This window comes from Enhydra lutris, unplaced genomic scaffold, assembly GCF_002288905.1.
Source record: "Enhydra lutris kenyoni isolate GAN:26980312 unplaced genomic scaffold, ASM228890v2 scaffoldscaffold11, whole genome shotgun sequence".
In the NCBI taxonomy this organism is placed as follows: Eukaryota; Metazoa; Chordata; class Mammalia; order Carnivora; family Mustelidae; genus Enhydra; species Enhydra lutris.
Genome location: NW_019154095.1, coordinates 11957661 through 11970947, shown reverse-complemented (window position 1 = coordinate 11970947; position 13287 = coordinate 11957661).

The following is a 13287-nucleotide window of genomic DNA, read 5'->3' as shown; positions in this document are numbered from 1 at the left end:
GTGCACATTACTACAATGCTATGGGGCAGGAAATACATCTCCGGTTTACCGACCAAGTAACTGAGGCTTAATGTCAGGCAACTTGCTCACAGTTGCTTAACCAGAGAATACAATAGAGGATGGACTAGCTCTAGAGTCAAACTCCTGACACAGTATGGTGAAAAAGCATACAAGTTACCCAAAAGAAGAAGAAAATAGAAGAAGAAGAAGGAGAAGGAGGAGAAGGAGGAGGAGGAGGAAGAAGAAAATAGAAAAAGAAGAAGGAGAAGGAGGAGGAGGAGGAGGAGGAGGAGGAGGAGGAAAAAGAGGAGAAGGAGGAGAAAGAGGAGAAGAAGAAGGAGAAGGAGAAGAAGGAGAAAAAGAGGAAGAAGAAGAAGGAGAAGGAGAAGAAGGGGGGAGGAAGGATTAGAAGAAAAAGATGTTTGGACTCTTAACATTGTGATTTTTAAGTAAGTGAACAATTACTGTCTTCCTGTTTTAGATTAGACCTTTCTGATATAATTGTAGTGATTTAACAAATGTCCAACATATTGCAAAAATGAAACCTTTTTTTTTCATGGTAAATGTGCTCAGAATATTTACACTGGTAACCAAAGGTTATCAAACTGCATTGTTGGGCTTTGAAAAATTTTTGTTTGAAAAGATTCTTTGCACCACACACAGTACATGTTTTATTGCTTGCATAGATGTTCCTTGTATAATCATGAAACCACATTTTAGATCTCAGTGATTTTGAAACTAGAGCTGCCTTTGTCCTCCTCTTCATGAACTTTATTTTTGCTAACAACTGTATAATAATAAACAAATGTGGGTCTCATTTTTATACAGTGAAATAATTTTTGCTGTCACAAAGATAATTTTAAAGGGGCTTATTCTCCTTGTTGGTATCAACACAGATCCAAATATTCATATAAAGTCCTACAGGAGTATTTATACATGAAAGATGTTAAGTTTATTTTTGTATGGAAAAATGTATGTGCCTGGAAACATTATTGATACCAAAGGGCATATCTGGAATATCTTTATTTTTAAAAATATCTGTTGGCACAGTATGTTTACATATAATTTGTCCTATAAATGATTTCAATGTTTTGTTTTATATTAAATCACTGCATTTATTTCCCTAGAACCAAGCAAGTTGTTTTTCAGGGAGTTAGGGCAATAGCAGATGTCAGCATCAACTGTTATAGTTCCCATTTTTTCCCAATATGTATCATCAAATAGTATAGCATATATAAAGGCAAGGAAGGAGGTGGGCCATTATTTCTAGAATTGCTTGTATGGCAAAAGCCTTGAACGCTGTCCTCCCATATATCAGGTAAAGTAGGAGGAACTGGTTTAGAAGAGAGTGTCTACTTTCCAACCTTTATAACTTGAAACAATAGGTTAAGAGCAGTTCAGTTCTGAGCCTGAACTGAAATTGGTAATATTGATCATTTGACCAATGATCTGAAATTGGTAATACTGATCATTTGACCTACAAAATGGCAGTTCCATAGGTTTCACCTGTATGCAGATTCTAGACAAATCAGCATATAATCATGATATTGCTTAGGAAGTCCTAATGAAATGGCCAAAGAGTAACTTGGGGGGAGGGAAACATTCACTTACGATGCTCCAATTAGCAATGCCCTTATGTGTGGTTACTCCCAGTACATGTGCAGAACTTTCTAGATTTAGGTTTTTATCAGTAATTAATAATCAAATTTGAAATTGAACTAAAATGATTTCTTCTCTTGATTAGCTGCCATTGGGTCACAGAGAATGGACAGAGTAGAAAACCACAGAAATTGTTTTGGTTGGTTGGTTGGCTGGTTGGTTTCCTTCCAGAATATCTCACTGCTCTGGGAAGCCTAGAGCATCTAGATAGGAGAACTCTGGGGGTGCCTGGGTGGCTCAGTGGGTTAAGCCTCTGCCTTCAGCTCTGGTCATGATCTCGGGGTCCTGGGATAGAGACCCACATCAGGCTCTCTGCTCAACAGGGAGCTTGCTTCCCCCTCTCTCTCTGCCTGCCTCTCTGCCTACTTGTGGTCTCTCTCTGTCAAATAAATAAATAAAATCTTAAAAAAAAATAAAATAAATAGGAGAACTCTGGTTCATCACAGGGCTGAGGTCAGGAGACAAGACACTGTGGATATTTATAGCTTTGGAAGCTCAGCCCTCCTTCTGCCATCTGTACCCTGAAAATCAATCTCTTCTACAGAACTAGGAATTCCTGATATATATATTTTTTTCATATATATATATATATGTATATATATATATACATATATATATATATATCAGGTTTGTGATTCTAGCTCTTCCTAAGACTTTTTTTTTTCAGTTACATGACATAAATTCGTTTTGGTTTAAGCAAGTGTCAAGGAGATTTTCCTCTTGAAAAACTTTCTTCTTGAAAAAAGCCCTGATTAATATAAAGAGAGGATGAGAGGAGCACAGGGAAAAGAGAAGTTCCCATTTACAGCCTTCTGGATATACTCTCAGGGACCAGATGCTACTTGGAAGGTTGCAACGTTTGGGAATAGTGCTAGCCAGCCTTACCTATTTACCTTACATTATGCACAGGCTTACAAAACAATAGCATTGTTACCTTTTAGAATCAAGAGAAAAGGGGCACCTTGGTGGCTCAGTAAGTTAAGCCTCTGCCTTCGGCCCAGGTCATGATCCCAGGGTCCTGGGATTGAGCCCCGCATCGGGCTCTCTGCTCAGTGGGGAGCCTGCTTCCTCCTTTCTCTCTGCCTGCCTGCCTACTTGTGATCTCTATCTGACAAATAAATAAATAAATAATCTTAAAAAAAAAAATCAAGAGAAAAGTCATCATGAAATCCTAGGTCCCTCTAGACCATTTCTCAAACTTCACCTTTTTAAACACTGGAACAGAGATAGAGGCATTCTATTACATTCAGAGAACATCTCATTTATCAGAACCTCTTACCACAAAACTCTATTCCTATCAACACATTTCCAAATGTATTCAAAACTCATTTCAATTTGAAAATCTTTCTCTCCAAGAAAATAAATCATGGTTATAGCATGCGCTTTCAATCATTCTGCTTTCCAAAGGATCAACCACTCATTTTTTTTCCAATAAAAAGCTTCTCTTCCTTTAAGCTCAGCTCAAATACCCACCCCCCAATGAGATCTTGAACATCGTATTTCTCTCTCAACCCACATCATAAAACCTATATATCTTCAGTCTGGTCCACAAATACTAATTAAATACCTAATGTGTCAGACACTACTTTTATTACTGAAAAACCTGTAAAAATCTAGAATATATCACTGCCCTAAAGAAATGTATAGTCTATGGGGAATTACAAGTAAGTACATTAACAACTTACTAAGCTCTGAAAAGAGATTCCAAATACATAATTACAAATGAGAAAATCAGAACGCAACAGGAGATACACAATGTCACAGGCCAGTTGGTGAGAGGTAGGGAAACCAGAAGAAGATGTCAAGCTATGACGGAAACTTCCCGTACAAGAGAAAGACTAGGATTTATCATGAAGGGGAATGGAAACCACTGAATGATTTAAGTGACTGCAACTTATCCAGGTTGCACCTGAATTGTTTGCTTTGGCGTTAGGATAGAGTTCGAATTGGGCAATCTTTCACACTGATTTGCCAAGGACCGTTCTGGTCATGCTTATTCTTAGTGTGATTATTAATTGTCCCATTTCATTCTCAATCTGTCCTGGTTTAGATAGTAAATTATGTGGTCTTCTTAAAGGTGGATTATCCTGGAGCAAAATTAAGCCAAAAAAGCAGGAGAAGCCAGTAGGAAGTCTTTGGCATTGACATAGCCTAGAAAGAAACACACCTAAAGTAAGTTGTTGCCAGGGAGCTAGAGAGGAAAAAAAAGAAAAAAAAAAGAAAGAAGAAGAAGACGAAGACAACGAAGAAGAAGAAGAAGAAGAAGAAGAAGAAGAAGAAGAAGAAATATTGTTCTGCCACAGCCAATTACTTGTACCTTGATGTAGCACTTAATACATTTTCTTTCATGTTAGGATTCATCATTTACCTGTTTATTTTTTTCTCCATTCAATCTTAAATTCCTTGAGGGCAAGAACTACATCTTCAAGTTCTGTTTTTCTTCAGAGATTAGTACAATGCCTTGAGCAAAGGTTTTGCTGAATAAATATATATTGATTTGAATTAATAAATTTTACCAGGACATTTTACAAAGAGAAATAAGTGTTAAAGCCCGTTGTAGGGTTCTTCATTATTCATGGGGAATGGAATTGTATCCTCATGAATTAATGACATATATTGTGAGTAGTGAGAACCTCTCCCCTGGTTCTCTCTGATGACTTCATCAAATTGGGCCATCAACTGAGGCTTCTATTACTTAAAATTAACTCAGAGTCTCACATTCAAAGGAAGAAATCTCTACCACCAATCAATGGTGGTGGTGCCTTGGGTTTGGTAAGTAGTAGGATCTCAATAAAAAATGTTTGAATGAATGATTACATTCCCCAGTTTCACATAGCTGACCCTGATCAGTCTTTGTTCTTTCTTACTTTGCATTTCCTATTATCTTGTACATCTTTTTTATACGGTTTATAATGCTGTGTTAAAACTACTTGGGCATGTGTCCTTGAATTTCTCAAGGTAAGAACTGTATCTTAGATATCATTATAGTTTCACTGCATGTAAGAATGCTGGTAACCAGTAATTAGCTTTGTTATAAAAGGTGTCTTAAACTAAACCATCTAAATAACAACCATTCATTTAAAACAGTATCAAAGTAAAGGAGGTGATATTTAGGATGGCAAATTTGTTATTATATGTTAAAAAAGGGGGGGGCTTAAAATAAGATTGTTTATTCATCCACTGTCCATGTTATAATAAGTAGATCCCCATGCAGCACTATAATTAACAAGCAATATAAACTTACAGTGCTCATTTTAAGCTTTCTTCTTAAATTAAATTGTTTCACGGTTTCCTGGGGAATTGCTGTCTAAAGTTTATCAGCAGGATAGCTATAATTCTATATATGGAATGTTGCATTAAATGGCAAATTTGCTGCTATAGAGTTCAAGATGTTTGTCTTTTTTCAGTACTGCAATTCCTCTCACCCTGAAATATATACAATTCAACAATGTGTATGCTAGGTTATATTTAATTTGAAATGCTAAGAGCATAATTGCCGAGCAGGTATCCTCAGTGTGAATCATGCTGACACCCCCTTTCACATCTTATGACCACATTTATCCTCTGCCTAATTTTTTTCTAGAACTCAATAAAAATTATTTATGCCCAAAACTTCACGATGGATCTATAACTCCCTCATATTTTGACCTACTTTTCCCCAACAACCTCAAAAGGTCCTGACCTCTATTATCAAAATCTCAATGCAGATGGAAGTTCTGATGAGATTCTAATTAAGTGAAAACCTTTCTGTAATTATACATGTTCACTATTTAATGAGAATCTTTCTATAATTAGAAATTTATTTGGACACTTTAAGATTTCACAGGCTGTTGCGGTAGTGTCCTAATTCAAACATTTTTCATTCATGAGGGGGCAAAGTTCTTTTCCCCACAAATGTATCACTGCCAAGGGAAATTTCTCCTTTAATTAAGTGTACTATATTGCTGAATGATGACTCCCAAAACTTATTTTCACTCTTCTTTTTCTCTTCTTAACAAGGGGCCAAAATCCGTGGCCTATGATATATCAGAATTTAGCACTTTGGGTGAAATATAAAGCGTTTCCTGGTGGCCAAACACATCTCTAGTTATTATTTAAAAGATAAATTACATAAATTTTATCCTGAAAAGAGCTACAGAAGTCTCTGAGTCTACTGGGAATAATGGGGACAATGTCAAAAGAGAAACAGAGGAGACATACACAAATGTTTTATAGGCTAATGATTGGACCCGTTGACTGGGAGATCAGAGACCTGAGAAATTCAGTTCACTGTGGTGATGCTTTTGTGCCATTTCTTCTCTATACCTTGGATCATTTCGTGTTAAATTGGTTTTGTTAAATACCTTGCCCCATTGCTTCCTTCTCAACATCCTAGTGAATTCACGCATTCATGGGAAACGAGGTAATACACGTGAACCAGAGAGTAATGAAGGACCAAACCAGGTGCTGAGATAAAGGGGCCTGCATGGTGGCTATCAACCAGCCAGGTAGTGTCAGGAACGGCCTTTCCTACACTCTCAAAAGCACCTTAAGGAATTTTGTTTGTTGGCCTGTCATAGCTAAAATCAATTCTCTCCTCTCTAGCTCAGGCGATGTCAAAACTATTCTTTTTCATTTAGAGGATCATAACATTTCCCAGCATTTAGAATAAACTTCAGCAGGGCCCCTGGGTGGCTCAGTTGGTTAAGTGTTTGTCTTCAGCTCAGGTAATGATCCTGGGGTCCTGGGATTGAGCCAGGATTGAGCATGACCAGGACTGTCGGGTTCCCTGCCCCATGGGGGTCCTGCTTCTCTTTCTCCCTTTGCCTGCTGCTCTCCCTGCTTGTGCCCTCCCTCTCTGTGTCAAATAAATAAATAGAATCTTAAAAAGAAAAAAAAAAAAAAAAAGAATAAGCTTCAGTGAGCTTATCACATAAGGAAATGAAAACACTAAGGGCAATAATCTACCCCAAATCTCAAAGTTCCCATGTTGGTAGGATCAGAATTACCCAATAATTTGACTGTTGTGTCAAGGAATCTGAACAGCGTTAGGGAAACTTATCAGTATGAAGAATGAGCTGATCTAAGGCCTGTTCGCTGTGTATAGATGCAGTCATATTATATTGGCCTCCTATGGAATACAATGTTCATAGATGGACATGTCTGCGTACTTTTCTAGAGAACATAAACTTGATAATGTAGGGGCCCAGGGCAGGCTGCCTGAAAATACACCACAATGGCATACGGATTATTTTGAATTGAAGGCACTTAGGCCAAAAGACACTCAGATCCTCCTCTGTCTCTCTGAAGGCAGGAAGTAAACCTCTATTATGAAAGGTATCCACCCTGAAGAAGTTAAAAGACATACCTACTACCATATGTAAGAACTTTAAAGTGGAGACAGCTATAAAAACAAACCACATTACTTTATACTAATATACTACTTCAGCCCAAATACTGCTTAGAGTTCCTTACTAATTAAAACTCCTAAACATCTGTTTTCTTTATCCTTTTAATTCCTCACAAGTTTATTGTCGCTTTGTTTAAGAGGTTAAAAAAAAAAGGAAAGAAAGAAAGAAAATGCCTGTCATTGGTCATTGCTTTAGGTCCAAATTTCATCACTGGCCTCCATGTGCAGGCAATTACAATTTCCTTTTTCAGCTGTTAATCTGTTTTATATCCACTTAATCCCTAAACCAGCTGAAAGAATCTAAGATGGTAGAAAGAATCTTTTTCCTCACCTACAATGAAGGTAAAACACACGCACACACACACAACACCTTGAAGTCTTAATCTCCAGTCCCTCTACCAAAAAAGAAAAAAAAAGCAAGAAAGCAGTAACAAATGTTATTTGAGTATTTACGTAATATTTAAGTAATGTGGTAGTCACTTCAGAATTGTCTACCGACATTTAAAATAAAAATATTTATTCTTAGAAAAACTTGTATTCTTCTTATCACTTATAACTATTTGAAAGATTCAATAAGTAAATGAAATTGGCAAAGATTCTCCTTTATGAGATGTATGGTGTCAAATAAGAAAAAAGAGTATTGTTGGCAACGTTTATAAACTTATATCCTATTTGTTTACCAGCTAGATGTTTCGTATCTAGGCATCAGCACTAGAAAACGATACTTTTGACTTGCTATGAATCTTAAGCAATTTGTTTCATGTGTATGTTGAGTCTTCCCAGTTCGATTATTAAGTACATTGAGAGTGAGGACTTGTGTTCATTGTATCTCCCACTGGAGCTAAGGGTAGGGAGATGAGAGTAGAAAGCTCCTCCAGGTTGAATGTTAGTAATCATGTAAATGCATCCCTTTTTGATGCAGAAATTCAACCATGTGAAAATGTAAATGGCTTTGTAGTGAAAATGCATATTTTTCAATCCATCAGCGATTTCTTATGTTTAAAAGATATGTGGGTGAATTGATCATTCTAAATGTAAGTAGTGATCACCCTATATTGGAACTTCCAAAATTTGCCAAACAAAAGTAGTATTCCTATTATCTGTCCTCTAGCATTTAAACAGACTTTTTAAATTCCTTACCTTTCAATTTATTTTCTTCAATGACTATTATTTACTCCAAGAGAAAGTTCAAGTTTACGAATAACATCATTTATTTGTGACAGAATAAGTCTTACAAATCTGATAAAAATTACAAGGTTATAAAGTATATTAAGTCCTCTAACAGATGACTTAACTTTTACACTTTTGACATTTTCTGCAATAACATTTTATTTTAAATGTCAACCATACATAAATTCAATCTCGTCACAGACACTGAGATGTTCAAAAGTTCTCATTTTAGATGGGGGTGCAGGGGATCAGGCCAGAGAGAGAATGACAGAGAGAAAGAATAACTTTAAAAGCCTGTATCTGGAAATGCCTTAAAATGTTCATCTTTTCTGTAAGTTAAAAAATAAAAAAATAAAAAAACAAGCCAACCTAAAATGTGGCAATAAATTATGCAATGCATCATAAATTTTGAAACGCCCATTGTAATTGTGGCACAATGTTTCAGAACAATGTCACAGAGAAGGAAACATCAAATACCACTTCTTCCTGTGTTTGCAATACAATTCCTTTATATTTAAAGAAAAGGAACACCACAAATTTAAATTAAAGCCATCTATCAATATTTTAGAAGTGAAATAAGGCCTAAGATGGTCAAATAAGCACATTTACTTCTGATTTCATACGGTTTAGAGGCCAAAAAATTAATTTAAAAGCTATGAGTTTATATCCACTTCTGTCAGGTAGCAGAACTAGAACAATCTTATGCTATTTTTAATTATCATAAAACACTGATGATGTTTTGAGCATAAATGTTAACTACAAGCTGTTCTAAATTAATTTTCAAAAACGCCCATATAAAAGGATTTTTCTTTAAGGTTTTTTTTCCCTTTTAAAATTTTTTTTTTTTTATTTTTTTTTTTTTTTTTTTTTTTTTTGCCTTAAAATGTAGATTTTTTTTTTTTTTTTTAAATAACGCTAACTCAATAGCTGGTGCTTTTACATATATATTCATAATATTATTTTCATCAATCTGTGCAGTTTCTCATACACCAATTCATTACCTTTCAGCTGATTTGCTAGAATAGATCTCTATTTCTATTCTCTTTTTTCCCTGCTGGGGGCAATGTCCCTCCACCACTATTTAAGATATAGCTAGAAACCACTCTTAGTTAGGGAAACAGAATGTTCTTTTAAGCAACAGTCTCAGTCACTAAAATAAAATGGGGTTGCACGCCAAATATATGCCCTAATAAAACATTTTAACAATTGCAAATGTGTAAAGTTTTATGGCTTATTTCTACAACCTGCACAGTAAATTTTTAAAAAACGATGCAATAATGAATAGAAATGAATTCTTTTTTTCCCACCTGCACGATAATTTTATATAGAAAGTGTTTATTACTAAAGCCCTTAGAGTCCCCTAAAACTAGCTATACATTTTCCTCTTGCTACTTCTGAGAGGATAACTCATAATTTGAAGGGATGGCAGACAAGAAATGAATAACAGATTGAAGAGAATACTCTTATTTCGTTACAACAAAAATTAGGGCCAACTATGGAGTCATGTTCCTGTTTCACATTTTGAAAGTAGGATTTTATGTTTCAATCCAATTATGTCTTTACAATTCATTTTGCCCTGCTTATAGTTATTCAAGAACAATGTATGGTGATAAAGTTTTTTTTTAAATCTTTTTTTAAGGCTACATTAGGAAAATTATAAACTATCATGATCAAATGCATTTATCCAAGGAACCTAAACTATTTTATTGTTTGAGTTTCGTTTTGTATATACAAACAACCACCACGGTCTTATTGTAAAATCATCAAATACAGACACAGATACACACACGACTAAACTGAGAGAAAAGTGGTAGAACACTATATCCTTCAATTTCCAGAACTTCAATTAACCAGAATTCAAAGAGCAAGAACATCATTTCCTTTTACCCATTAGGTCTTCCCTGACAATTCTGACGTAGGCATCCTCTCCCACTTTCAATCTACTAAACTTCTCCTTTTTCTACAATTATTTACATGCACAGCTAGAGCCCACATTGCATTTCCTGCCATTCTGTTCACGTTTGTCTTTAACACACAGAGAACTCCTTAAACATAATTGTGATATATTTATTTTTCTTATTTTTATCCCATGATTTCTCTAATGCTTGTTGAGATAATAGATGCATAGCAGACTTTTAAAATATTTTTCAACAAGATGTGAAACAAAGTATGAACAAATCCAAACATTTTCTCCTTAAATTTTATGTAAGCATGTATTTCATTTAACAAGAATGAATGGACACTCCAAAAGGTCAGCAAATTCTTTTACATGAATTCAAGATTTGATATCACCACTTAGTTTTTCTTAGTCTTTGAACAGCTTCTGGTATGGACAAGTATGTGACTATGATATAGTATTCTTCCAGGTATGGAAATAAGGAGAACTGTTTATCTTCTCACAGTCTAATAATACACATGTATGTACACACACACACACACACACACACACACACACAGACCCCAGATCATAAATTTCCAAAATGTAGTTAACGACAAAATGAATAACAAGTAAGAGTAAGAATTGAGAAAAAGAAAATCCCTATTATTACTACTATTAACAGTAACTGAGAAATGTGCTAAGCACATGAGCACCTTTGTCCTCTTGACTTGGGCAAAAAAAACAAAAAAGAAAAGAATCAAAGTGAATGCCTGAAAAGCTATCTGGCTATAATTATCCATTATCCATTGCCCACTTTATGATGGAGATCACAGTTGCCTACTCTGGCTAGTCTAGGTTATTCCCCCAAGAGACCAGATTCTTGGTTCAAAGGAAGGAAATTCCCAAAGGGAACTATTCAGTTAATAGAAAATAAGGAAACACATGGACCTTGAAAATATCCAAGATCTGAATGTGAGGGTTCACGAAGAATGCTTTTCTGATGTCCAATTCAGAACTCTTGAAGGAAACGGCCGTCCTAACAAATGGACTTGAGAACTTAGGACATTGTGACAAGTATGTTGCTTTGTGGAAATGAAAACAGAGTTATTAAATATTTGGATCATCCGGTTAGCACTCCTTGCTTTAATACCATACTAACCCAGCAACTATCTAATTTATAAAATTTGTTTTTCCGTGTCATTTGGCCCAAAAGGAAAATATGTATTTTATCATACATATAGGAGCTTCCTGGTATATATGACAGACAGGGGTCAATTAAAATCAATAATTTATTATGCTAGTGTATCTATCAGTCTCTTCAGTTTTGAGTGATGGGACTTTTCTCATTGTGTGGATATAATCAAGATTTTCAGCCTCTAAAACTGAGGAATAGATTCCTTGGTAAAATAAAATTTTATTCAATTTGGCAAGCCATCGTCATTTACCAAGGATGAGAGTTGTAATTCATTGTTCTTTATTTTATGTATGTATGCATAAACTTATGAACAGAATCATTAATAAAACCTAGCAATTGCACCCAGATTTATTTGATCCTGGTGATAAGAATGGATTGAAAACTGTATGTAAACTGATTGTTTCTCTAGTTACAATCAAATTCTTCATTTCCGAGTTACTATAAGAGTTCTTTTCTTGAACACTCTATCAGCAGCTGTGTTTCAACATGTGTAACAGAAACCAAAATGCCCCATTTGAAACCTGGCGCTCCCTGTAAATTGTTAATGACATGGCCATCTTTCTCATTACTTTGGCTTAAAACCCGAGTGATCCTTAAGTCCTTTCCTCAACAGATCAGGAGATTTAGGAAACAGACAAATCGGTTCTGTGATTAGAGGCGATTTATTGCACATCTCTCAGCCTCCATTTCTTGTGTATAAGATGAAGATGATTAAGTACTTACAATATGGCTATAAGGGAAAAATGTGATCATGTCTGCATAAAACAGGGCATAGCTCCGGCTCAAAAGCAAGGGTCAATAGATACTCAGTCAAAGAAATGGGGGGTACATTATAATCAAGACATAACCGAAAAGCAAGGTGCGCCGTAATTACAGGCAAGAGGGTAGCTGACTTTTCTTTTATCAAAATATGACATTTGGAAACTTTTGTGGGTGGTGGGCAAAGGGCAGGGGGATTCTGAGTGGTACTGTCAGGCATCTGTCTTTGTAGACACTGAAAACGGTCTGGATATTTATCTCTATGTACAATGGAGCAAGATTCAAACTGTCACCATTTTAAAAGCATAAGTCCCCATATGTAAAACAATTTTAAATTTGGCATATGGTATATAGATTCCAAGTTGGTATCCCCAAAGTTGTTTCAGATATAGTGAAACATTCCATAACATATTCAAGCTGAATGGAATCTTAGATGTCATCCAAATTTCTTTTTTTTTTTTTAAGGATTTTTTATTTATTTAAGACAGAGAAAGAGAGAGAGAGAGCTCAGGAGCAGGAGCAGGGGTGAAAGGTAGGGGGACAGAAGGAGAGGAAGAAGTAGACTCCCCACTGAGCAGGAAGCCTGACATGGGGCTCAATCCCCAGAGCTGAAATCAAGACCTGAGCCAAAGGCAGACACTTAACTGACTTAGCCACCCAGGCACCCCCAAAGATTTTATTTAGTTATTTATTTGAGAGAGAGAGAGCAAGTGTACCAGCAGGGAGAGGAGCAGAGGGGGAGGGAGAGGTACAGGTACAGAGAGGGAGACATACAGACTCCTCACTGAACATGGAGCCCAACACCAAGGCTAGACGCCAGGACCCTGAAATCATGACCTGAGCTGAAACCAAGAGTCAGAGTCTCAACCCCCTGAGCCATCCAGGCACACCTTAGATGCTATCCAAATTTCTTTCTTCACCGTTGAGGCTAATGAGAATTAGAGCAATTCAGCTCAGTTTGCAAGGCTGCTACATTGGTGAATGAGAGTGCATAGGCCCTCACTCCTCCTTCCTAAATCGAGGGGTTTACCCTCACTGTACCATTCCAGCTCCTAAACTTGATTTTGAAGGCAGTGGCCACGTCTCTTACATCTTCCATACTGAATTTTCTTCTAGTGTTGGCGGGCATTCTCTAAACTTCAAATGCAATGCAAAAATAGTATAGGTCTCTTATGTACAAAATACCAAACGCAGAATTCTTGTAAGAAACATGTTCAAGTAATAGCTTTCATATTC